Source organism: Acanthochromis polyacanthus, chromosome 1 (assembly GCF_021347895.1).
Source record: "Acanthochromis polyacanthus isolate Apoly-LR-REF ecotype Palm Island chromosome 1, KAUST_Apoly_ChrSc, whole genome shotgun sequence".
NCBI lineage: Eukaryota > Metazoa > Chordata > Actinopteri > Pomacentridae > Acanthochromis > Acanthochromis polyacanthus.
In genome coordinates this window covers 51,818,661-51,846,334 of record NC_067113.1, presented here as the reverse complement: position 1 = coordinate 51,846,334, position 27,674 = coordinate 51,818,661, and the positions used below count along the sequence as shown (strand labels likewise).

The 27,674-nt window shown below is 41.1% G+C and overlaps 1 protein-coding gene across 1 annotated transcript in view; it reads left to right on the top strand.

Moving 5' to 3' along the window:
- Window positions 1-2,718: 2,718 nt before the first annotated feature.
- plxna4 (plexin A4) overlaps window positions 2,719-27,674 on the top strand; it is a 252,777-nt gene continuing 227,821 nt past the window's right edge. Inside the window, 1 exon segment of the mRNA XM_022195665.2 lies at window positions 2,719-3,265. The gene's annotated coding sequence lies outside the window, so the exon portion shown is untranslated.

The following is a 27,674-nucleotide window of genomic DNA, read 5'->3' as shown; positions in this document are numbered from 1 at the left end:
CATCCTTCTGATGACTCCAAGAGATGTCCTCAAAATCTGAGTACAATAAATAAAAGCAGATCTGACACATAAAATCAAATCAATAGTCTGGTAAAGGTTTGGACAAACAGCGACCACCCCCTTCAAAAACACAGCTACTGTTGCTTTATTGTGTAAATTGATTTACAAAGGGGTCCTCGGATGTGACATTGAACTTTAAAAAAAAACCTCTCTGCTTGTTTTTGTGCATTTATTTATTTGTTTACAAAAAGCAATTTTAGTCCTTTCTCTGTATTGATTTTCAAACAACCACAAATTTTTCCCCTGTCAAGTAGCAGGGTGCCTTAAAACCTTTTTCACACCTCTCGTTCCACTGGTGGGTGCATTTTTTTTTTTTTTTTTTTTTTTACAACCTTTGTGATGTGGCCAAGCCTTTGAAACCCACCGGACTTTATTTTAAATCCTACAGCTCCTAGAGATAACAAGGATGTCAGCCTGAATTGCAGGGAAATGTGTTGGGAAGACTTGATTATCTCCATTTGATGTAAGACTGAAACCAGTGACAGCCATCTATGGTTCAATAACGCCTTGCAACAAATGGATACACAATATATTTTGCTTTTTTAAGTTGTGGGAAGCAATTAAAGAATCTTCAGGTCAAAGTAAAGCTTTCTAAATTTTGCCATCAAACCATATTATATGTCAGAATAAAATGCACTCAGATAAATACTTTTATATTATTTATTTATGTACTTTTTTCTCACAAAAATACACGAAATGAGCCTTTACTCGCTGAACGCACAGGTGTGTTTGATTGCAGTCATGTGACTCCTCGCTTAAGCCACGTGATACTGGACCGGATCTGTGTGTTTGCAGTCATTTGTGCGTTTGTTTTCTTCAATTCTAGCTTAAATAAGCGCTAAAAATGTCTTCAAACGACGTTTTTTGTTCGTTTGAAAGACGGCCGAGGGAAACATTCGCGGTAAGACAGGTTTTTCCTCGTGTTAATGTCGTTTTTCACCCTGTTTCAGTGGATATTACCTGTCCACTGTTTTCCTCACGGTTCGCTTGTGTTTACCTGCGTCGCAGCCAGATGTTTTGCTATACAAACTTCAGCCTATAGTCCTCCAAAACTGTTGTATTCTTGTAATATTCTGTTTCATTACGACCCCACAGTAAGTCTCCCGAGGTTTCTGTTGTTTTATGATATTACTAGGAGGAATAACCTACTTTCTGAGGCAGTAAATCACTGTAATGTAGCACACGGTGATGCAATTTGAGTTTTCTGGGAAGTTTTTTGGCATGTTGGTGTTTGTGCAGCTGGAAACGTGTTTTTGTTCAAATCTAGCGGGATGAAGGTTATAAATGGTCACAGGGCATTGCAGGAGCAAGTGAAGCACTTTGCCTCAGCTTGTATTTGTCAGTGGCAGTGGCTGTGAAGTTTCTTTGGCCTGTAGGTGGGGCTCTGATGCAGTGTTTCAAAGAGAGGCATCCCTCTGGAAGTAAGAGGAGGGAGGAAGAGGAGGGAGGGTGAGGATGTTGCAGCAGACGCGATGCTTCTCCAAAACACGCCAAACGCATAGTACAAGCAGGCACAGGTTATAAATTAAAGGGTCTGGGGGTGCTGATCACTGGAAACCAATCCTAATATAAAGTTGCTTTTGCTACTTATGCCTCTTCATTGAGCTCAATCTGCCATTTTTCACCCTTTAATTGACTATTTGAAACACTAAAATTACACCCCAGCGAAGGCTCACTTAAAAATTTGTCCTGTGAATGAGAAAAACCCCCAAACACAAACCCCTCAACATTTCCTAGAGCAATTTGCAGTATTTACTCGGTATAAATTTGCTGAGAATTTTCCTTATATATGACGATAAGAAGGCTGTTTTATGAAGATGCATTATTCCTGCACCCCCACACCGCCTTTCTCCCCGTTAAAGACACGATTACATAATTAGGCTTTTAGGTTATTAATTGCTTAAAATGTATGATGGGGGGAGGATACACTCCCGAGGCATGTTAAAAGATCATCAATGAACAAAAAATGCAGCTTCTAATCCCCTACGACTATGCAAGGGTCGTGATTATGTGGCTCTGTTGCCTAATCTCTATCTTTAAATGATCCTGCGATTAGGTATTCAAATCCGATGATCTGATCATTTCACCCCGGTATTGTAGCGTATTTGTGTAAATTCCCCTTTGGCATTGCCAAATCCCATTCTCAACGGGATGAATACATTAGCCTACATAAACCTCCTCCTGGCTGCGGGACCCATACCTCACTGTATAAACCTCTATTTTAACAAAGCATAAGCTCCAGTTCTTTTTAAAATCCCATATCCTGTCATATTTTCTTGGGTGAAAAATGGGCCACCTTTCAGATAGATGGTGGAACTCTCACCCCAACTTGCATTAAATGCTTTGCCTGGCTGATGCTGCCACTGTCTCTGGAGGAAATTGTGACACAAAAGTGGTCATAAATGCCATTTTTGAGGTGTTCTGTGTGGTCATACTGCCACTCTCTCATTAGGTGATAATTAAGGCTCTTTAAGGAAGCTGCCAGGGACTTGAAATGTCCCTCCCACCCCATGCGATCTGAGGTGTTACTGCGGGCGTAGTTAGGTGAAAGCAGTCGCCTTTTTTTTCCACAAGAGGCGAAGCTCCATCCTGCTCCTCCGGCTCCTCCCGGCCTGGAGATCCGCTGTGAAGCTGCAAACTCCGAGGCAGCGCACCTCTCTCTCTCCCCGCTGCGTCCCTCCCTCCCTTCCCCGCCTCTCTCTCTTTCGCACTCCGCCGCAGCACCCTCAGCACCTCAGTTGAGCAGGAGCACCGCACTGAGTCACATCTATACACACACGCTCTCAACACGCACACACATACACACACGCACACACACGCACACAAGCACAGCCTCCTGCGGTATCCCGTACGGCGCAGCGGCTTTTCCAACGGCATACCAAGTGCGTCCTCGCCGGGAGATGGGAGGTGCGGCTCCCGGGTCTCAGAGCACTCAGAGCGGCTTAGTAGAGTCCTGCTGATCGGGGATGCTGCTGGAAGTCTGCTGCTATTTCTTTTTTCCCGTGCAGGAATCGCCTTCTAACTACATCTCTACCGGGAATTTAAAAGTGGACAAGCCGTTTTTTTTTGTCAGGATATAACAATTATTCTAAGCATTTCTCATTTTTTGGGGGGGAGTGAAAGGAGTTGGGATTGCTCTGGACGTGCCTCTTATCCGCAGTGTCGATGCGGCTGCGGCTGTGAATGATATCTGCATAGATTACAGGTAAGGAAAGAGGCTTGACACGGCGTTAGTTACCACTACAGGGGATGTTTTTAGTGGGCTTTGGTGCCTTACTGGCAGGTTTGGGGTGTGAGGCTGCCACTGCACCAGCCAGGTGACGGGAGGCGTGTTGCACCTGTTCTCGCTGCGCCATGCCGGCTCTGCGCACTCCGGCGATCGGGCGGGTTTTATACCGAACCTGTCCATTTGGAGCCTGTAACAGGAGACCTGCAAGAAAATTATACCGACCTGCAATTCCCCTCAACTTGGGACCTTTACATGCACCGGATTCCCTCCGTTTCGCGCGTCAATACCATCCGTGCCCTTCATCCCATGTGAGCCAGAGAAGAGCCGCATGGCCAAAATTGTGCGCGCTCCTCCGTTAATCTCGGAAGGTTGAAAACTAAAAGATTTGACGAGGATTCCGCGTCGGATTTACGCAGCGTCTTCGGGGATAAAAACAATGCGTAGGATTAGCATTTAGTGCCGTGTAGACTCCCGCACTTGAAATTGGATTTCGGTCGTGGTTTGGCTTTAATCTGAAAATGGGGGAAACTTAAATCTAACATTTTACTCCATAGTTTTGTGAGGATACTTTGCAACTCACAACGTGGTATAGTTAGTTTTAAAAGGGTGGAATGGCACAAACGTGAACACAGCGTGATGCGTTTAAAACTTCTTCAATCCGTGCCGATTTGGAGCATTTCCTCCTGCTTCTTTATGGCTCCATGTTTGACTGATTTTTATGTAGCCACAAACTATTGAAGCATGCTTTTGCTGAACTTTTCTGCACGTGTTTTTCTGCTTCTGGGTTAAATATCTCCCTTTCAAGATATTTAGTGAGAATCCACATTAAAGCTGCACATTTACCAGTTAAAGTGTAGCTGTGTCAAGTATCAGATCTGCGGAAAATTGACGTTGCGCGGTGCAAAACGAACCTTAGGCACATTTCTTCCTGTGCAGCTCCCAGGATCGCAGGGTTGAGGCAGAGCTGTTGAACTTGGCCGATGTGGCTCAGACAGGGCACCTCAGGAAGGACTTGACTTTAGAGGCAGCCTCCTCACGTTGACAGAAAACACTGCAATACGCTGCAGGGACTTGGTGTCTGCGACTTTAATCTGACTTTATCTCAACTCTTGGAATTCACTCTGGTATTCCTTTAGGATCACACCACGTAGCAATTTAGGGTAAAACGGTTTAAAAGAATACTGCAGTAAAGAGGACAACTTTATGCCAACTTTGTCTTTGTGTCCAAACATTTTACTGGCATGACTTTCACGTTTTGTTGTAGATTATAAACCAAGTTATGGTGGTTTGCAGACGTGTTGTTTTTTTTCAAAATATGGACAGACCTTCTGAAAGTAGATTCCAAGAAATCAACTTACAATGCTAGATATTTTACCATGCTGCCAAATTGCAAACAAAAACAAACGTGCTGACTTTTTGTGTTGAGTTTAGAGGCATCAGATGACAATCTGTATGCAATAGATCTGTTTTTGCTTGTGTAGTTGATTCTACAGAGAGTCAAGTGTTTTGTTTTTTCCCCCCCACAGTATTTAAAGTAAGTTACTGTCTGAAAATGCTGCACTTGGTTCTGTTTCTTTGTTATCAATACCTTGGGTTCTGTCTACATTCTTGTTGTACACAAGGTTAATCATTCCCGTCTTGGCTCAGTGCAGCTATGGGTCATTTCTTGCCATTAGTACTTGAATGGAAGGTTGTAGAGCTAGTGCTGATTTTTTATTTTTAGAGATTTATGCAAAGAGCGAATGCTGCAGGCTCTTTCAGCACACTGTATCTTTAGCCGTGTAGTCTGATGCGGTCTTTGACCCCAAATGCAGCTTCAACATTCATCTCCTCTCGTCTGTCTCGTTCTGTATTGCTCCCTCCTTCCCTATTTTCCCCTTCTTCCGCACCTCTTTTGCACCTCATGTGCAGAAAGCAGCTGGTCCAGCTTGTGCAAAATGCAGATTTCTAGTACAGCAGTCGGCACTGAGCCCCTCTACTGGTTTCTCCCTCCCTCTATCCACCTGCCTCCAGACTCAATGCATCAATTCAGTGTCGCCCTTCAGTCCTTATTACCCTACACTTATGTAAAGTGTGTTGTTTGTTACAGAAATGTCTCACAAGGTAACAGTTACACATTCCCAGTTGTGTTTTAAATGACCCCTTCAAAGTCTGCATACTTGTTTAGTGCATACTCAGCAGAGTGTAACTGAAGGGATGAGGCTATATGCAGGAAAATCCATAAGGGGCAGTGTGGTTCACAGGCGGCTGCAGTGGATAGATTGATCCCATACCTAGGCTGTTGGCATCAATTTTGATAGAATTTTTGTGTTACCCTTTCATTATGTGTTACTTGATGTTAACTGATCAGCAGATGCATATGTTTGAGCGCACATGCCAAATTTTCTTTTGATACTATAAAGTTGTTGTTCAACAGAAGATGCTTCATGGCATTAGTTTAGATGTTCTAAAGGGTGGTGTGTGAAAAACATGATTTTATTGAATTTTATGCTTTTTGGCACCCAAGTCACTTCTTTTAATAGGCAGCTAATAAGAGATCCATTCGTTGCTGTGATGTTGAGATAATGGACAGCAGCTTGTTTTTCAGGGCAAAGTGTCTTTACTTCCAGGCTGAAGTGCTTTGTCGTTTCTATGCCTGTGTGAATGGTGGGTGGCTGTCAAACTTCTGTGTTCTCGTCTTCATTAACATGTATTTCAGACTCATCCAATGTGTGCACTTGTCCTCTGACTGGCATGTGTGTTCTGCTGCTGTCAAGGTTTCAAGTGAAAAGTATTTAGTCCTTGAGCAGTTTGATAATCCTATCTCATCTGTGTTTTGCCTCCTTGTCCTTCACAAATTCCAGCTAAGTCCTAAATTCTTAAAAGCTGTAAGAGCACTTGGCACTACTCATTCTCCCTCCCTGCCTGCCTCCCTTCCTCCCTCTCTCCTGTGCGCTGTCCATCAAGCCCTGCCTATAGGAATTGGAACGGCAGCCTTATCGGCTTGTAAGCACCCACATTGACATACAACCCCCTGTCTGTTGGCCAATGTTACGGCTACAAGACTGGAGTTTGGACCCGGAGAGCACGGCCTTGTCAATATTATGGCTTGCTAATGGATAAACTCTCACTCCAACCTTGGCAGTAAAGACATTCATTGCATTTTGGGGGCGGTGCACTTGCAAGAATAAGCTCCATGGAAGATCTTTGCAATGTGTTCAGTCAAGGGAGGAAACTGTGAATGATATGAATGGGACATCTTTGGAAGATTCTCCGTAGTGCTATAAATGCCTGGTGGGCGTGTAGGCAAGACCCAGCGGAAGTGTGTTTGTGTGGGGTGTGAATGATGCATCTGTGACTGGCTGGCGAGGCCCTATATGAATACTTGGGTCACAGAGACGTATCGTCATGTCAGACTGAATGATGTGTCTGTGAATTGGACCTGAATGGAGCTCTCTGTTTGTTCTCATTCTCTTTCTGTTGCTCTCTTTATCACTTGATGTCTCTCTCTCTTTCTCTCCCTCACTCATATACACACTTACACCTCTGGCTGCGACAGGACTACCAGACACAGGCGAGTGTCCAATTAGACTCCCTTCCTTCCTCATGCACCAAACACACAGAGGAGAGTGCAATTGTGTTTCCGTTCCACCAACTGTTCTTCCCACCATAATCTGTCTCCCATATTTTAGGACAATGAGAAACACATGATTCTTAACAATCTTGCAGGGATAATACAAAATTAGAAGTAAACTTTTTGGGGGTGCTAGTCCTTTTTAGCTGCCATGATTAAAATTAGATTCTGCTGTAGCTTTTCTGACAATCTCCAGTACTGCAGTTAAATTTTGATCTTCATTCACTTGTAACATTGTTATCTTGTCTGTATGGACCTGACCTTTAAAGTAGGCCTAAATTTGGTGTGCAATGTCAGATTGTTTCAGTTTCACTGAAGAAGATGCTATCTGTGACTGACAGCACGAAGGTTTTGATCTAAATTCCAATTTGGGGAGGAGATTATATCTACATTAAGGGAATAATTGGTTACAAGTATGTAATTAACCCTTTTGTAATGCTCCATAGAGATGCTATTGATGTTTGCCAGAGCAATGACAGCAGAGATGTGAAGTGAGGATCTCCAAACAATAGGATTGTGAATTCTATGGGGAGAAATCAATACCTGTCACAGCATCCAATTTAATGAGAACCTTGTTCTCCTCTGATAGTTTAGTCAGCATTTGTGAGAAGCCTGCAGAGAAGATGAATGTAAATGTACATATATGTGTATTTGCCTGGCTTCTTTGCTGTTAAGAACTTCTGTTTCATCTTGACCACAGAGGTCCTATTAAGCTGTCACATGCTTTTATAATGGGGCCCAATGCATGTACATGCTACTATATCACAGTTGCACTGCTTTTATTTTCTCCCTCCAGCCTTCTCTCATGCTTCTTTCATCTTATTACTCAGTCCTTCTCTCTCTTACGGTTTTTGCCTCCAGCACTCTCCTCCCATATCTTTCTGCCTCACTCTAAGCTGCCAAGCACATAACTTTATCTGTATGTGTTTGTGTGCAGGGTTGGGCAAAAACTCAAATATCCAGATCGTTGTGACATTGGAATGACTATGAGGAAGAATATAAGCTGAGGAGGAGACATGGGATGTTGTTTAGATGGGAATCGGAGAGATGTGGAAGGCACCAATGTATCAGTAGGTTTGCCAGACTGCTCCTTTTGATAAGACCATATTAAGCATTTCTCCCAGGTCTCTATGATTCCATATGGAGCCGTGAGTCTGATATATAAACAGCTCTCTTTGATGCAGCAGCAGATGACACGCTGTGCATATTGGCTCTTATGTTTGTGTGTGCCAAGTCGAGCATGACAAACAGTAAATTAGTTTTGTTTCAGATGCATGAAATGATGAGAAATTACAGACGGTCTTAGGGCATTTTTGAGTCTTGCTATCTCATTTGCTCCTTTGCCGACGCCTTAAGTCCACGCAGGATTAGGCGCCTAATTCTGTTTTCATCCCGCCTGTCGCAAAGAGGCATGGGCACGCATGCTTAAGTATACATGCATGCATGCACACATGTTCTATTAGTCCATTTCAGACAATACCGCAGAGTTCTCATTATTATCAAGTAGCCTATATCAGCTGTTTTGCTGAGAAGCAAGGTTGCAGTTGTGTACAGTCTGTAGTAGCTGTGTCGAGGTTACTAGTAACATGTTTGCTCTTGACACTCTTGTTTCAACTCTACTTGAGCCTTATGGTTACTAGAGCTCTGGATTGACCTTAATGAGTGCTGTTCCTCAGAAAACTTGAACTTGTTTCAGCTTGAAAAGAGGATCACTGGCTTGTGGCACTAGTGCTAAAGAGGTCAGTGCTTCTTTGGCTTGTTGAGCACTCAACACCCACCTCTCTTAGGAATAATAACAAACAGCCATTACCTTCAAGTTGTTGGTTGATGCAAGCACAGATGTTTTATTAGGCTTTCTAAAAGATTTATCATGAAAAATGCACCTTTATTAACTCAAAACTTGCTATTTGAAGTAATCTGTTATTTAAAAACACCTAGCCCTTACTGAGTCATAGTGTTGCTGTGATGGTGAAGTGTTTCTAGATCCATGGAGTGCTACAGTACAACACAAAGACTATTTTACAGTATAATTCTCATTTCCTAACAGCAGGGATTCTCTGTTGGAATACCAGAGAATTTAGTTAATGATATGTTTCACTATTTTTGTCACCCCCCACAACTCGTTCTTGTACCCTCTCTCTCGCTTATTGTCTGCTCCAAGTCAGTGGTGTCAGGGGGCATCAGTATGCAGTGTTACCACAGTAATTGTGAAACAGTGGCTCAGGGAGGAACCCCTGCTGTTTTATAGCCACAAGGCAGTGGGTGGAGGGAGGATATACTTTACTGTAATACCCTCCCTACATAACCCACCTTCTCCTGTCTCCCCCCCCAACCCCAGGATATATCATAGTCTAGCAGCATAATGTTGGGGATGTTACAGAGAGACTTAACAAGGCTTACACAGGGGTTTGTGTTATTCTTCTCTCTGTGTGCTACTCCTTTTGAGTTTGGGATTTGCCTTTCTTGAGTACATATTTTTTTTCTTCTGTTGATGGGATTGGAATAGCTTGTCTGTGCAAATGCAGTGATTGACTCTTAGTCAAGGCCCAACTCTCACCAACTGTTGTGGAGAAATTTTTGCTCTCCTGGAATAAAACATGTTTCATTTGTTATCCTATTAAGCCACGGACTTTCGTCACTATTCCATTGTATTGATCTGTGATTAAACTTGCGAGGAAAGTGGTGACTTCACCAACGCATGAAAGCTGCGATGTGTATCCCAGCAAACTCCTCCCCAAACTGGTGAATCATCAGTCTTGTTAGTCTCAGATGTGACACATTTGGCTTGTTCCATCCTTTGCTCCTCTGTTGGGCCAATCAGTAGGACTGACAACCATATTAACTGCATGCTGAAAACTCAACTGCATGCTGCTTCTCAGGCTTGCATTCCTGTTTGGCTCAGTGTATGGAGGTCCTATTAAATCCTTTGCCTATAGTGACACGCACCATCCTTACCTGCCACCCACACAACTAACTGTGTTCCTATGGCAACATGATTTGTCAACTGAGAAACCCTCCACAGAAATTGTCCTCACTGCTGCGCTTGCCTTGAAAAATAGCAGGAGGCATGAAAGAGACATGAATGGTTGATACTGTGATGGACTTTTGACCTTTAATACGATAGCAGCTCAGCTTGACACTTTCACTCTTAACATTTTGACTTGAAGTGGGTGAATTGATACTTGTTGACATTCTAACCTGATGACTGTATTGACTGAATCGACTGAGTTTTGGAGGCGCATACCACATTGCAAGCCATCTTTTATTTGAAAACAGTAACTCATGGACTATTTGTAGTGTGCTGCTTACCATACTATCTTTAGTGAAGTTTTTGCATTTTCTGTCTTTATTGAGAATGAATGCATCACTGAAACTAACATTTGTTTTAAAAATTAGCAAAATTACAGTTCAGGTTTAAAGGTTAAACATCCATTACAGCTTTGCATTTGCCTCACAGCTCCCGCATTTGAATCTGCAGATTGGCTGGGGTGTTCTTTGTGGAGTTTGCATGCCCTCACTGTGTCTGCATAGGTATTTCTCTTGTTGCGCTGACTAACTTCCTCCTACAGTTGATGATTCAAATTTGGCTCGCATCATGAATGATGTGTCTCAGTCTTGGTCCTGGATGGACTGATGACCTGTGTTTTGCCTTATGTCAGCAGGAATAGGCTCCAGCCTTCTCTGCAATAATCACTGGATAAATTGGCTATAGAAAGCAGATGGATAGATAATTTCATTAATGACCATCATATCTGCATCATGCACACAAATGGAAAGTGAGCAGAGACTGGGAATATTTTAAATTAATCATATCATTTTGCGTCATCAAGATGTCCAGTAGTATCTATAGTACCTTTCATTGCTGAACACACAACTCCTTCTGCCACCTCCACACAACACTGGGAATTACTGTAGACATCAACACTGCTCCCATCCCCAGATGACAGACTAAAAGAGGAGAGGTTAGCTGCTCTGCTGTATTGCATCAAGCAGTTCTCCCTCTCGCTTTTTCCTCTGTTGGCTCGCAGAAAAAGGGCCATCCTCTCTCGCTGAGTCTACAAACATAACTGTGGAGAAAGCCCAAGGTTTTCATCCCTCCCTCCACCCTCCCCTTTCTTTTTGTCCATCCGTTCTGCATTGTCATGGCAGTCCTTGCAGCTGAGCTTTGATTGGGTTGTTGTGGGCCCACCGGCAAATTCTGGCAACCAGATAGTTATGTGGTGTGTGGTGTTCTCTCCATGTGTAAGTCAGTGTGTGTAAGAGGTTTTTCTTCATGTCTCTGGAAAAGCAATGCGATGAGGTTAAAGCTGGGAAGAAAATCAAAGTATAAAATGTCCATGACCAACGGTGGAGAGACGAAAAGCAAGAGAGGGGGAGAGGGTAAAATGCTGGATAACAATTTGCATCCTCTCACTTGCCACTGCGAACGATGGGCTGGCTAGAAAGCTTGTCTGATGTGTTTATGCCATAGGCTTTAGGGGACAGAGTTAAACGAAGAGGGAAGTTTTGGGGTAAAGCAAGCAAGCAGGAGGGAGGGAGGGGCTGTGGAAAGACCTCTAATGGAGTGTAAACTTCCCTGAACTCAGTTTACCCACCTCTTCAGTTGGTGATTTGGCTCTCACATGTCTCTGCTGAAGGATGTTTTCCTGTAAATTATTTTGTCAAGTATACATTGTACTACTTGCTGTCAAACTGTCAGTTGCATGATTTCTTTTAAAAAGCACCTTAAAACGTCCTGTTAATCAAACTCTTTTATTGCAGTGGTGACATTCAGTAAATGCGTTTCTGTAAAGTCACAAGTGGCTATGGAATGTTTGGCACATTGAGAATATGTATCCCCTTAATAAGCATGTCAAACTTGGCAATTTCCTGACACCTTGTTTTGCTGCAGTATTTTTCCTGCATGACTAAACAAACTCTGTTTTGTTCACATCTCTGAAGTTTAGATATGTTTAGAGAAGTTGAATACAGAGTGATGGTTTACTGTATTATCAGCCTTGGGGAATTTAAAGACCGTTGGCTATTTGTTGACATAACCTAATTTAATTGGCTGTTGGACTTGTAAACAGGCCTGTCTCTTTAGACCTCTCTGCTAAAGACCTGTGCTCAACCCGTTGTCTTTTTGGCAGCCAAACAAGCCAGTTTCTGGCAAATTAGTGTTTCTGCTTTGTGAAACAGTACCCCAGTCTATGGTTTGATTGTTACATGGATAAAGCAGCAGCATACCACAAAAAAAACTGTTTAAGTGGAAGAGTTGACAACCCAAGTGCTCTGTGCACACTCTTGATGTGGGTGCATCACTTTAAACTGCTTGCTTCTTTTTCTAGCTAGTGTGTCTCTCTTAACCCAGGGTTAGTGCACCCACCTAATCTGACAACCAATGGCAGCAGATGGATAAAAGCTGTTTTGCAACACAACTCAAGTTTCTAATGTGAAGTCGGAACATTTGGACCTCTTGCAGTAAACAAGTTGAAAACAAGCTAAGCCTTGTTTCTGTAGTGGGCAGATGTTTGTGTACGGGGCAAAAGGCATCCTTTAGTAGGGGGATTAAAAAATAAAATGAATAATTGACTCCAACAGCACATACTTAATAAAGTATTTGTTTTGTGTTGAGTAAACTTGAATTGAACACATCTTCACATGCATGCAGCTTTTATGTAGAATATGGTATAGATGAATTCTGTAATTATAGGCAACTTAAAAGTCCTGATCTAAAACTGAGTGGGCTGGACTTATTCATCATCTGGATACTTTGTTCAAATGATGGTTTGAATAACATCCAAAAACTTTTTAAGAGTATTACATTATATTTTCAGAGCGTGGTTCTGTATTCATATACTACTTAGACAGTTTTCTTTGTAATGAGCATCACCTCCTTGAGCTCTGATTGTGCTCTGAGTGGTGAACTGCAGCAGGGCAGGAGAAATGCATAGGTGAAATGTATAGGTCCACAACTGTGTTAAAATGTGCATTAACCCTTAGCATGCCTGCTTTGTCTCCACAGGGAAAGTATGAATATTGGTGTTATTAGTTTAAATTTACCTCAGTGGACATGCATCTGCTGCATGAATGACTCCCTTGGTGCATAAATTTGACTCATTTACTAAATATTAACATTACTAACATTTTCATAACAAACCTAAAGGAGACTGTGTGCTATAATTATTGGCAATTGCTACCTATTATGGCATCATGCCAGCACTAGCTTTATTAGTGTAATAAGATGCATACATTACTCTTGACACAGTGAAAAAATGCAATATAAAAGAAGTGTTTTGGTCATGTCTGAACAGTAGTTACATGTTTAGAATTGATCTGAATTAGGTGTGAACATGTTTAGTTTGTGGAGCAGCTTAAATACCACCTTATTTAATAACTATCATGTCTTGTGGTAATGATTTTCTCATTTTTGCTTTGACCTTTTGGGGAAATGACACATCCACTTCTCCACTTCTGTTCATATATCACCTGTTCCTTCTTTCCTCTGTCTAAAGCAGTAGTAGTAGTTATGCAGCACCATTTGCTGAATATGTTTAAAAATGGCATATCTCAGCAGCTGGAAGGGTACTTTTGACACATGCTGTCAAACTGCTCATTTTTCAGTTTTCTGAGACCATTATGGTAGGGCTGCAAGTCTCTGCAGGTGTAGACGTTCTGTCTTCACTAGCATGTCCCACATTCTCCATCAATCCGACATGGCCTATACTTAGGTAATTTACACTGCTCGACATGTGAACAGGATGACAAAGTATGACATGTACTTTTTCTAAAAGAAGTGTTGGAACAAGGCTGGATTTTTCTTCCTAATTGAGGCAACTGCAAAGTTAAGACCAAGTCAGAAGTACATGAGAAATAAGATGCATGCTCATGTGTGCTTGTGCATGACTGTGTGCTATAGTGCATCTATGTCCCTGCTACACTCTAGCATTGTTGGCAGCTGTATCTTCTGGTTAAGTAATAAGAATATCAGTAAAATCTAATGTAGCTTTTAGCTTTCTGTGTGGGGAAAAAAATGAGTTGAATCAACTCAGTGATAATTTGTAAGGCTGTAGTTTGTGCTGTTGCTCTATTGGATGTGATCATACAGTGGTTTGAAATCGAAATTTCTCGATTTGTAATTGTTGAAACACAATAGTGGGGGATTTTTCTTGTGGTTTGGTGGATGAATGGAGACTCAATAAATTTATTGGGAGGAGCATGCGAAATCCAGACACAAAGGAAATAATAAGTTCACTTCAGGTCAGTCAGCTGACCTCGCTCCAGCTGTGCGTAGTAAACCAGGGGCTGAGATCTTTAAGACCGTTCTTCTATGGATTATGAAGGAGAGCTGTAATCCATGCACTTCAAGCAAACATCATCCACTGCACTGATGAGGCTCACAGATGTTCATGGTGCTCCACTTTGGTGTGTGTGTGATGGAATGGGAAGCAATAGGACGGATTAATACGACTCTTTGTGTCCTGTGGTTTATCTGCACTGAGCTCAGCACACATGCACAGATATTATTACACTCATTTGTTTACACTTTGACACACTGTGTGCAGCTTCACATACCTGAAAGACTAATTAAAAAAAAAGGAAATAGATTGAGGGCTCAGAGAAAAATGAAAGCAGCAGTTTATCGTTTTATTATAATCACCGCAAAGCCTTCTAAATTATCAAGCTTTCATGTCTAAGAAGTTAATCTCAGAGGTCAAGTCTGTTTTAGCTCTGTTCAGAAACGGCGAGACAGGAAGACAAGGAAAGCAGCAGCTACAGACAGGTCACTAAAAAGGGATTTTAGAAGGAGAAACAGACAGAATCAGAAATATTTATAAGTAATGAGTAAAAAGAAACTGCCATGATGAAACATATGAATTTGGACAAGTCTCATCCTGTACAGCAACTAAGCCAGAAGACCTGATTTAACTAGTGGGTGACTTAAGAGGCCATTGTTTTTTGCAGTAATGCATGCAGTAATGATTTCCCTGTGGTGCCACACAAGCTGTAACCAGTTGGAAATAAATAGCAGTCTGACAGTTTTAAAACTATCTTGATGTCTGAGAAGAGTGTGGATGATAAGTATCATGAGATGTCAGTAACAGTGAGGGTTGTTGGGCAACATTATTGCCCAACAACCCATGTGTATATATACAGGAGTTTAAAAGTATTGAAACTGGTAAATTAAGCCTTTCATTTAATAATTGTTGTGTGAAAGTAAGTTAACCACTAGAAATATCTGTTGTGTAAGGCTGTGGTTCTAGCCTTGTTATGAGCATTTGACCATTCTGTGGTCTCCTTTTCTTAGCCAGTGTAGCTACATTTAAATTCATACCACACCCATTTGTCTGTAATATTTCTTTCAGTCATGCCAGTGTATTCAGATGGTATGGAGACAGTTTATATATGCTTTCCCACAAGGCAACAGTAGTCTTTGGGCTTGTCTCAGCCTGGACCACGACTCTGCTGCACCTTTCCCTTAAGCTCTGAGCTATTGTGAGTGAATCCTGTCAGCTTTTTTGCATGTTGTGCTGTAACACTTTTTCACAGCAAGTATTTTGGCATGTCATAGCAAGAAAAGTTAAGGTGTAATTAGTAATGTCTGAATTTTATTTTTGTGTTCCAATTCCCATGACCCTGCTGCTATTCAGGCTTTCTCATTGGCATAGATTACTGAAACTTGTAAACTAAACAGTCATCATGCTATAAGTTAGACTTGGTTTTTTCTTGCTGCTATGAGATGTATTTGCTCTTTTTTTTTTCTCACTTTCTCACTGGGATGCAATGTTGCCATGCCACATTTCTTTCCTTTGCCCTCAACCTACTCATTTTAATTGTGAAAAACAGTGGAGTCCAAATATAAAACACTGCCCTGAAGTACTCCACTCCCAAGCCGAGGATATTTTACTACCACACTTAGCAGTGAGGGTGTCAAATAAAACTAGGATAAGCCATGACATTGGCATACATTTTTTTGGGTTGTGCTTTTGCTGCTGGTGATTGCCAATCCCATTGCGTTATTTTACTATTACCTCTTGTCCTTCTGTTTTTGGGGGCTACCCCAAAAAATGGGACACTCTAAAATGAGAGAAAGCTTCAAGGAAACACTTATGGCAAAGCTGCAGTTCTTTGAATTTCTTTCAATTCTTATGTCTTCTGGCTGAGACCATCTAATAGTCCAGAAGCTTTAAACAAAAGTTGGTAAAGAGACTTTTGAGTTTTTGTACCTAGCCAGTCAAACAGTGTTTAAAAGCAGACTGTAAGACCTTTCTCCCTGCAGCATATCGATCTCCTTGGTTCTATACATGAATGTGCATGTATGTTCTGTAGTTTTATATCTGCAGTACTTGCATGCTTTTCCTTGGTTTTGTTTTAAATGTGCAACACATTGAATATCATGTGTTAAATAGATTTGTCTATTTATTTTTAAACGTCACAGAAGACGATAGATCATCTTCTGTGAGGTTTTCCCATCACACACTCCCCCAACTGACATTAACTCCACTACATAAGCTGTTTATTATGATTGGAGGTCTAAAGTGTGCCGTGTGCAAAATGAGGTGATATAATTCCTGATTTATTACCTGCTTCAGTGGCATTGGCTTGCTTGAATATTGCTGAGTGAGTCAGGGAATAGGGGAGAGGAAGAGGGGAAAAGATGCTAATGTGAATAAGCTTTAAGGATGCTACCTTTGCTGGAAGTCAAGTCTCAGTGAGACTTGATTTGAGACGATTAAAGCCTCAGAGGAGACACTATGACTCTGTTTGTGCTTGGATGCCTGCTTGGAATTTTATTAATAAGAATGTTGGCTGGTGTGTGTGTGTGTGGGTGCCTGCGTGGACAGTTGCTAGTGTTGAGTCCATTAACAGCATCATTAATAATGAGTCAAACATCTGACATAACAAAAAGCAGTTGTAATAACTGGTCTGTTCTCTGTTGGACAAATTATGTATTGGCAGCACTATCTCTTAATTACAGCAAAGATATCATTGGGAATTCTGAACTGCAAATTCCTCTTGCTAGTCAACATAAAGTATATATTGCTTTATCTATGATGAGCTGGTGTTGGACAGTAGTATTAATCGCATGCTCTTGAGCAGTCGGGAACTGGAATTCAGATAGACACTTCGAAAATAATTGAGCTGCAGCATAGCAAAGATCCAGCCTTGAAGGTAACAGCAAAGCCATTTCAGTCTCTTTAACCAAAACACACACACAGAGCACACTTCACCAGCATGTCTTGTCTCAGTGTTTCTCCTACTGCAGCAAAATATCCAGTCATTCAAGCTTCAAGCAAACTACGACTCATAATTAATTACTCTGTCAAGAGGGAAAAAGGGATACTGGAAACCAGAGATGAGACAGTGAAAGGGCGAGGGTAGCAAAAGACAGATAAAGAAGGAGGAGGGGGCCAGAATTTTACTCATGAAATGACAGAAGAGCTAAGGAGAAACTGGTAGACACACAGGGAGTACAGGAGGATGGAGGTAGAGTGGCAGGACATGTTGGGACTTAAGGTGGTGCCAGTCTGCAGCTGATGGAAGCAAGAGCTGATTTGTCTACACGGTCCTGCATTCCTGTCTGCTCGTTAGCATGGGGAATAAGGGAGTTGGGGGAGAGAGAGACAGAGAAATGGAAAAGGAGAGAGAGAGAGCTAGAGGCTTTGAATTTATTCTATGAAAGCAACTGTCAGACAGTGCCTAGCAACACCATTTAAGCAGGATTCTTGGCTGCATTTATAGTAATTACAGCAAAAAATCTCCTTTTGATTCCAAACAAGCTTATATGGCATGACTTGGCTACAACAAGGGGACAGTTTAGAGAATGACTGAAAAGGTATGTTATTTTTAACACAAAATATGTCATGTATGTGCGCTTCTTGTTAAATATAGATTGAAGGGAAATATTGAAGCTCATAATCATATTTGCAAAAAACACTGACAAATATTTATCGAAGGACTTTTTAAAGATGTCGGTGTGCAGTAGTAGTCTTCAATCAACATGTATATTTCCATTTGTTTAAAGTGTTGGCTTGTTAGTCAATATATTATACAGTTAATTAATAAATACAGATGGAGGTCTTTAATCATAAATTTCTTAACATGATTTGTCTGATTACAGTCCGTGACTCTCACCGATGACTGGCTGCTGAATCTTTGTTGCGACTCAGTCATCATAATTGAATCCGGAGCTTCATTAAGTTCACCCTATAAATGGCCTTCTCTGGTCACTGCTCTGTGTCAAACCCAGAGGCCCCTCCCATTCAGGAAGTCAGTCCCAGTCTAACCCAATCACAGTGAGGCGCTGACAGCAAGCTAGTGGGTTCTTCAACAGTCCTAATGACATTAGAGCCTCTTGATCGGCACTGGTGATAACACACTCCACCGATCTCAGCCTGCATCAGCACCCACTGCACAATGGCCCATCCTGAGCCAAGAATGTGTGTGAACGTAGAGTTAATCAGTCTGTGTGTTTGAGTGACCTTATTTTGGAACCAAGGACTCTTTGAGTGCTATACTAAAGCCACGAGTGATATTGTAACTGAGGACACAATGCACAGATTATTTCTGTACAGAAAACATTTTTGAGGGGCCTGACTCTGAGCATGTGTTTAGGAAAATGAGTGTGTTTGAACACTATCCTACTAAGGAGGATTTATAAGTCTCAGATGTGAATGAGTGAAAGAGAAGGAGTGGCAAAAAATGAAAGAGATTGAGCAAGGAGAGGGGATGGGCAGATGTCAGCTATTTCTCTAAAATCCAGAGGGGTTCTTCAGTTGGATCTTTGCCTAGAATCCTTCTTTGAAATGCTCTTACTCACTCTAGGAGAGTGAAAAGGAGACACAGAGACAGCCATCTAGTGAGAAAGCTAGAAAGTTTGTGTGACACAAATTGTGTACTTGACACACTTATACTGGATCAGTGATTCCCTGTGCTTGGCTGTATTTCACATAGTATCTTTTCACAACCTATATTTTTTCTACATATTTGCCACTGCCTTTTTTTTTATGCTGCTGATTCCCACTGCTGTTACGCAGTTATCGGACAACTGGTTCATAAGAAGTAACTACCCGCTTCTATTTACTGGTGTTAAGAAGATGTAACATGTCAAAAAGTTTAAGCTTTAAGACCAACATCTCACCTTGTTGTGTTTAGCTACTCTAACCAGTAATTGTGGAACAACAAGGACACAATTCCTCACCTTTCACACCACCAAACCAACCGGGTGTAGCGGGGCACCTAGCCAAGCCAAAAGCACAACTCCTGAAACTGACACTAAAACATTGTTTTCAGAAAACACTGAAAACTCTGCACCACCCAGGTGCCTCATACTTCTTAGTTGGAGCACATATCAACTGAAATTGCACAACTTGAGCTTTTCAGTGATACTATTTGCTTACATATATGAGGAAGAATTGAAGAGAAAAAAATTCCATCATATTTTATGATGGTTCAAATCTGGATAGAAGTCCTCTTCTGTCTCCACACCAATTACTCTTGTTGGAATTGCTCATGAGCTCACCATTGCATAGATATCAAGGTTTAGCCTGCATTTTTGGTGATTTCAGGCACCCCCTAAAAAAAAAAAAAAAATCAACAATGCCAAAATAAGGATTGAGAATAAAACAAACATATTTTTAACCAGTATTGTGAATTGGCTGTTCTTTTATTCAGCTGTAATAGACATTTTTGACAATGAAATGACTAGAAATAACAGGGAAGTGTATACTTTCATGTCAGTTAAGGGAACACAGACGTGTTACTGCATTCACAGACTGGTCATTACTACTGTTTTGCACATGCACACCCTAAAAGGCCTATTCTGAGTCTGATAAATCTCTGGATATGGAATACGCATCACAAGAACGTGAAGTCTGTACTTTGTAATGATTCCTGTCACATATTTGTACATACTGTAGTAATGAAGCCAGATCAAACTTCTGCTAAAGTAATATCTTTACTTACCACCCATTTTCATTTTTGTGCTTCTCCATTTGAATAAATCATGAAGTCCCCATCATTTCGCAATGTATCTCGTATCAGGGGAAAAAAAGCAGAACTTAGCCTTTCTGGAGATAATAGCTGTTTTTCTGTCCAACTATGCGTTTGAAATTACAGCAATTTCTGCATTGTCTCTAACCTAGAGTTGACATTACATCCCACTTAGTATGAAACCTAAACACAAAGTGATGGATTTGCTTAGTAGGCTGTTGTATGGGTGCATTTAAGTGAATAAAATTATGACCATTATCTCTGTGAGGTGCTAAGCACATCTTTTTAAACTTGTAAGTCAGAGTGTCTGACAGTCGTGGTTCTGATATTGCTTGCTTCTTCCCTGCACAATTACAAAAAGATACATTATGGTGACGTGCACATAAAAACAAAATTTCATTATACAAAATATTGTCTTTTCTTCAATTAAGTCTAGGATTCACAAGGTTTAAAACATCTTAGCCACATAACTGTTGCCACTGCAGGCATTTTACTAAAACAACTAAGGATCATAAATGGCATTTAAACTAATCTGGAAATACTGTATCATCATTCCGTTTGAAGATGTTTCTTTCATTATAAAGCTGCATACATCTATAAGGGCTTAACTCTGCTTTGATCAAAGAAAACACTTCAAAATATATGGCCCAATCTATAGTCATTATGTTTACTGTAGTTAGACATTGCTGCTCTTTAGTGTAGTATCTTCATTAAAATTCCTGTGCAACTGCCATGAACTGCAAAATCTGTCTTAAACAGACTGAACAGTGGGAAATCATTTTCCCTTGAAAATTGCCTTTTTAAAAACTCAATACTTACTTTAATAATTAAGCATAATGTATTATTTGCAGCGCCTTGATGCTTGTAAACAGTCTTGATTGCTACATCTGTAGTCATAATATCAGAGTCTTAGTCGGGTTTCTTTCATTCACGCGATATGTACCCAGTTGACAGTACAATCCCGAGGCTTTCTTTGTAATATCAACAGCTCTGTGGTGGATTAGACCTCCTAACCCCGATCTTGACAGGGTATCTGGTGACAGTAATCCATGCTGCTAATCCACGTCTTGATGTAAACACCAAGGACACCCCGCCTTCTCACTATCCTCTGTGTCCTCCTTTTTTTCTTTTCCACTGCTGCCTTCCTGAGAGAAATGGGTTTGCCATCTGTTTTGTGTATCAGTGGGGGGTTTGCTTAGCCTGATAGTCATGTTGGACCTGATCACTCCTTAATCATTACTTCACTTTGTGTTTGTTAACATGTGTATGTGTGTCAGTGAATGGCCTACACCGTTATTTGTTGTAGGTCTTAATTTTCTCACTGTGCTTAATAGCAATGATAGATGTATTTTTTTAAATTGTTGTGTATGGATGGAAACAAATGTTAATAGTGGCCACTTTTCCAATTACCATTGAAGAAAGAAAATAAACTCTCTTAAAATTAAGACAACTGCTTTCATGATGTAGTGGCATTTTAACCATACAGGTACAGACCTACAGAATTCATACAAAAGCACACATGGTCATACCTGCATGTCTGTCCATGTTATGTGGACATCTATATTTTTATTTTTATTCATAAATGTAGATGTGTGATCATAGGTGTATGCATTTTTTTTGTCTATGCTCTGGAATAATAAAATATGAATTGACTTTTTATTTTTAACGTCAGGTATGTGCGTGTTTGCTGGGAGACATTCCGGCCCTCTGTTTGCAGTGTTCGTACATGCTTAGGCAGAAGTGTAAAGCTGGATTGTGTGTCTTCTTGTTTTGTGGTCGGGAGGTTTGTGTGCGTGGATTGGCAAGTGTGTGTGTGTGTGTGTGTGTGTGTACACTACTGATTGTGATTATACTGGGAGAGTGCAGGGACACTGTTTTCCTCCAGTCCCAGTGTGTGGCTGTATTGCAGAGTGACGCTTATTCCTCTGATCAGTGCCAGAGCTCAGTGGGGGAGAGCGGTGGGTTGAGTTTTTGCGGGGTGAGGAGGGGGCTCCACTCCAGTCAGTACATCCTCTGATCTGGGACACACATCTGTCTGCTAGTTTTCCTTCTTCATCTGCCTTTGTGTCACTGTCTTTCCCGCTCTCTGAGGTTTTTCTTGTCTTTGTCTGGCTCACTTGTTTGCTTACATAGTCCCACACTGAGTCTCATACTTGCATTAGAGCATATACTTTACTATCACTACTGTGACTACTGCCGCTGTTTCTGCTGCAGCTACCACTGTTACTACAGTTCATCCCAACCCAAACCATCTCACCCAAAGCATTTGGGACACGGTGTCCTGTAACTGCAACTACGGATCCCGCTGCCTCAGCATCAGAGGTGAGCTGACAAGCAGTGGGTCGTGGAGTGATGTAATCAAGCTGTGAAGGAGATAGCAGCAGTTCACTAGTCTCACAAGAGCAGGTATATAGCCTGAAGAAGTAATCATAAGGGGCCTTAAACCAAAACCAAAATCTGACATCCTGACCCTCGCTAGCTGATATCTAGTGGTGCAACGGATCACTAAAGTCACGGATCGGTCCTCGGATCAAGAGTCACGGATCGGATCATTTTTCGGATCAGCAAAAAAAACAAACAAACTAGAAAAGCACTTGGAGAGCGCATACCTCCGCCATGCCGTTTGTCTGTCCGTGTGTGTGTGTGTGTCTCTGTCCAATTGAGAGATGGCCTGACGGCCATCTCTCAATTGTCCTTTGACCTTCAAAAAATTCCTGGATCCAGACGGTGATTCGGATCACCTCCAAAATCTAACAGATTCTTACTCTTGCTCTTCCGGACATCCTGTAAAAATTTGATGAAAATCCATTCACAACTTTTTGAGTTATGCTGTTAACAGACAGACAGACAAACAAACTCCGGTGATTACATAACCTCCTGGCGGAGGTAATAAACATACGTTTTGTCTGTTTATTATTAGATGTCACTTCAAATGTGTGGATGTGTTTCCACTGTCACATGGCTTTCTTATGCCACAGTGCCTACACACCGTCGTGGTTTTTGCCCACTGACCTCTTTCCTTCGTCGTCATATTTGACAGGGAAACCAAAATGCTCCCATAAAGGGGATTTAAGTGTCACGGGGTGTTCAAGCTCCTCCTTTCCTCCATTCGCCATGTCTGCTCTCTTCCTTTCTCCATTCGCCACAAGCTGCGTGTGGACAGAGCACAACCTTTTTTTTTTTTCTTTTCAGAAATCGATCTGCGGGTCACGTGTATGCCGAACCGATGACATCGATCCGAAAGGATCACGGATCAATGATGATCTGTTGCACCACTACTGATATCTCCTCAGCCAGAAAGCTGCACACCCATAATAGACAGAATGAATGAGCACAGCTGGACTGAGCAGTGGCAGTCACCACCTTTCACATGACGACCAAAGCCAGAAAATAGTCAGGACAGAACTTTAGGTTTTATGAAAACAGAAAAGAATAAAATGCACACACACACACACACAGGCATTGAATTGCAGAAAAAAAATCTACTGTGTAAGGCAATGCTCTTCATAGACAAAAAAGTAGTCATTAGTCAAATAATACCTGAAAAACTGAATCTTAGGGTTTTCAACTCATGTAAGGAATTTTGCAAGCCTGTTTCTCTCAAGCAAGATATTTCAGGTTAAGACGCTTGTAAAGCAAAAGCTCAGTGACCTTCTGTCATTAATTATAGTTTCTAAATACTAGATGGGCTTTGGTCTCTGCGTGAACTTCTGCTTTTGCTTGAGTACGACTAATTTGCAGCCATTTATCCATGCAGTGATTCTTCTCTCTGCCTGCAGATTTTAAACAAATGGACAGAACACTCAACAACCTTCTTATGTCTCCATTTCTTCCCTGAAACTTCATTTATCTTTCTTCATTTTGTCTTTGCATGTGTTGGCTTTCTCAAAAATCTTTTTCATTGTGCTTCTGTACGAGCTTCGGTTCTTTCCACTTTTAATGTGTGTGTTGCAGACTTGTATTTATTCATCTTCTTTGAACGTGTGACAGATTACCTTAAATTACCAAAATCTGTTTTTCTTTATGAATATAAAGAATTATGTGTAATTAGCCCACTTCTTACTCACTTATGATCTCCTAATCCCATTTGACACATAGCATTCTCATGAATGTGGTAGTTATATTTGAACATTTGTGAACTGTGAGAAGTTAAGCTGTTTACCAAAGAGTTTGACAGTTTATTTTTTTCATTTTCCAGCTGATTTCATCAACAGAACTGCCTCCCCTCTGTCACACCATAACTAGTCGGAGATTGTTGTGTTGAGACTTGGTTTCTGTTGTCTTCTCCAGTTGTCATGTCTTGTCTGGGCTCTCCATTGCAAACCATAATCATCACCAAAGCAAAATGGCTCCTGTCATCTCCATAATAGCTTTGCGCAATATTGTTTTCCCTGAAATTAGCTTTGTAGCATCAAAATGCTTTCCATGAAATTGGGCATTTAACTAGTTTGTCTTGTAGCTTAACTGGTTGTTAGTATTATTTCTGAGGTTGTTGGTAATATTCCCGACTGCTAGACCAAATCCCCCTCTCCCAAACCAGTTTTATTTTCTATTTGCCTACATAGCCAATACAGTATAGCCATGTGAAGTAATGCTGCCTCACCTTAAGGACACGTCTTAGAAACCAGTCAGTCTCTCTTCATCTCTCCTCTCCTATACTGTCTCTACTCCTATCCTCATTTGACTGCCTGTGCTGACAACAAGATGGCACGATTAATTCAGGAAGTCACACATGCTTAATTGTAAATGGCATTTATTCTCCTTTTAGGATGTGAGATCACAGTTATCACGTGATTCCTCCTGGCTGGCTTCAAACACCTTTTAGGGCACAACAACTAAATGGGAAAATAGAAACACCCCAATTATTTTCTAAAGCCTGCGCTCAGGTTTGAGTCTCACAGATGGTGGTAATGCGCACACATGCGGCGTTGTTTTTGCCCACATTGCCAGTGATACTGGAAGTGTGTGTTGTGAAGGAGTGTGGTGTTAATCATGAATTCATTAGTGTTCTTTGATGTCTATGGGGCTGTGAATGTGTGATACTGTGCATGTTATTTTACTTATATTTGTAGTGTGTGTGTCTGACCGCTAACCTAGCCTAGAGCAGCCAGCTTCACAGTCAGGTCACGTAACTGTAAGTCCTTTTCCACCTTCTGCACTACACCCGCTGCAGTTACTGACTAGTCTATGGATGTACCACCTTTGTGCTAGCAGAGGAAACATAATTGATTATTTTTACAAAGAGAATGAGAAGTTATTTTACTGTCATGCAGTAATTTAAACATCCTTACTTTCGATTCTTTTCACAACCAGTATTGCACCTGACTTTAATATTCATGTTGAGCAGGCGAGGGAAACATCGGGCAGTAATGGCACAAAACTAGATAAAGATAAACTGAGTTAGAATATCAGTCCCTCTTGTGTGTGCGTATGTGTGCCTGCGTGTCTGATGTATAAATCCTCAGAACCAAAGCAAGCTTTAATTAATGGAGCTTGATGATCAGCAGGCAAAGGCAAACACCAACTAAACGAGCTCGCCCCCCGTCAGTGAGGATAATTGCATTTCAGCAACAGATTTGTGTGGCAGACACACTGCCATTGCAGGGTACCACAGAGTAGGATGTTTTTTTTTTCCATTTACCGTTTCAGTGTTTTATGTTTGCAAAACTCTGATTTATATCTCAAGGAAAGCTACTGGGAGCTTCTCAATTGTAACTATTTTTTTGTATGTTGTTTTTGGATGTCAGCTGTGTGTGAATGAAGCAGTGTTCATACTCAAGAGGACAGGTGGATGTGAAGGTGATAAAACAGCCTCTCCTTCTGTCTCTCACTTTGTCTCACTCCTTTCCTCCCCGGTCGCCTTTCAACTTGCCTCCTTCCTCTCAGTCCTTTTTTTTTTTTTGTTAATATATATATATATATATATATATATATATATATATATATATATATATATATATATATATATATATATTTATAACTGCTGAATAAAGTTGTCTGGGAATTTCAGAGGAACACTTGAAGGCTGTCCCTCCCGCTAGGTAAATGAGAGGTGGAAGCTCTAGTGCTGCTCCCTGTGTGAGATGAATATGCAGCTCCCCTTTATTTTTAGAGGAACATTATGGGCTCACTGGCCTGTCATCATTCCTCAAGCAACAGCACCTTCCAACACCGCCTTTATCTTAACCTCTTTCTTCTGGAGTCATTCTTAAATGCATGTTCTCTTTAGTGGGTGGGCACTAATGGAAACGGTCATACAGCAGAAAGTACAAATTTGAGAAATCTAATTTTTTTTTCAGTTATTCAAATGCCCAAATTTGTTTTTGATACTAAAGCTTTACTTTTCCAACAGTGTTTTGTGGGTTTAGTTTCTCACTCTATAACTGTAATGTGAAGGTCTGTTTGTATTTATTCTAGGGTTGTTTTTTGATATTGTAAGCCTGTCTTGGATTCTTTACCCTCCTGCCTAATGAGTTTGTCACAGCTGTGGTAATGATTGATTTTTGCACACATATCCGAACACGTCACCTATCTTTGTATCAGTTTTTATCCCTCTCACCATCAGCTCTGGTCTTCTTATCATGCGATGAGAGGCTGTCCGCTCTGTTCTGCCTCTCTCTCTGCTTACCAGGAGATAGAGGGGAGATTGGTGAGGTTGCATTTGACACGACCGCAACTTGTGATTGCTTCAATGGGAACCTGAGATGAAATCTGTAGATGGATAATGTCAGATGACACCGCCGTTTAGAAGTGCGAGTTCTCATAGTGATCATATAGTTACAGGCTACTAAAAAATACATTTTTATTGCATGACTGCAAAATCACGTTTGGAGTGCTATTCCAACCAACATGATGGAAAAGTCATTGTCATTTGTCCGCTATGACGAGAATGTTTTCTGGTTGTCATGCTAATATTGGAAATGTTGTCATTTTCTTAATTTTATTATATCCAAATATTTTTGCTATGAACACAACCGTGACGTTGTTCTGTAAAACTGTTTATTTCACTGAGGGAGATTTGCATTGAGTGTGACAGACAGGAACTCGCGTAACTTTACTGTGAATGACACTTCAAAGTTTTTCCTGTCTTCACCCTGTACCTCTTGCACAGAAGCACAGAGTTATAAAGTGAATTTGATAAGAAAAGATGTTGGTATTATTTGTGCTATTTTTACGTTTTGCTGCAACTCTCTCACAAATCCAGGAATCTCTATTTTTGAGTGTGTTTTCTTTGCATATTTCGACAGCCGTCTGTCTGATCTACTTCAAACTTGACTCGTGTATTGCTGGGGACCCGTGGAAGTGTAGAGTCGAGTGTGGAGGCGTTTGAACGAGTGGTTCTCGAGAAACATAAAAAGAAAAACATTAAACAGCTGTCGGTGGCGATGGTGGGACTGGGGCAAAGTAGTGACTTCACCGATTACAAGAACCTTGTCAGGCAAAGCTGACTTCACCTGGTCAAAGAACTGGTTCCCCCAGAGAACAAGGTGCTGCTAAAAAACAAAACAAAAAAAACCTCTCCCACCATCATCTAAAGTAGTATGCATACAAACTGGAAACGACTGATCGCACCAGTGCAACTACTGTGCTCACTCAATCTAGAAAATAATTTCTGCACTGTTCCTGTTAAAGTAACACAACAATATGCCAGGTCTTTGAATGCACACACATCTGTTGGAGAACTTCTTGAACAAATTTCTCTTACTGTCTGTAAGTCATTTCAATTATGTTATGCAAATATACATTTGTCAGGTAGTTCAGTGAAAATACTGATTCTCTGGTTCATGGTGAGGGTAGCTG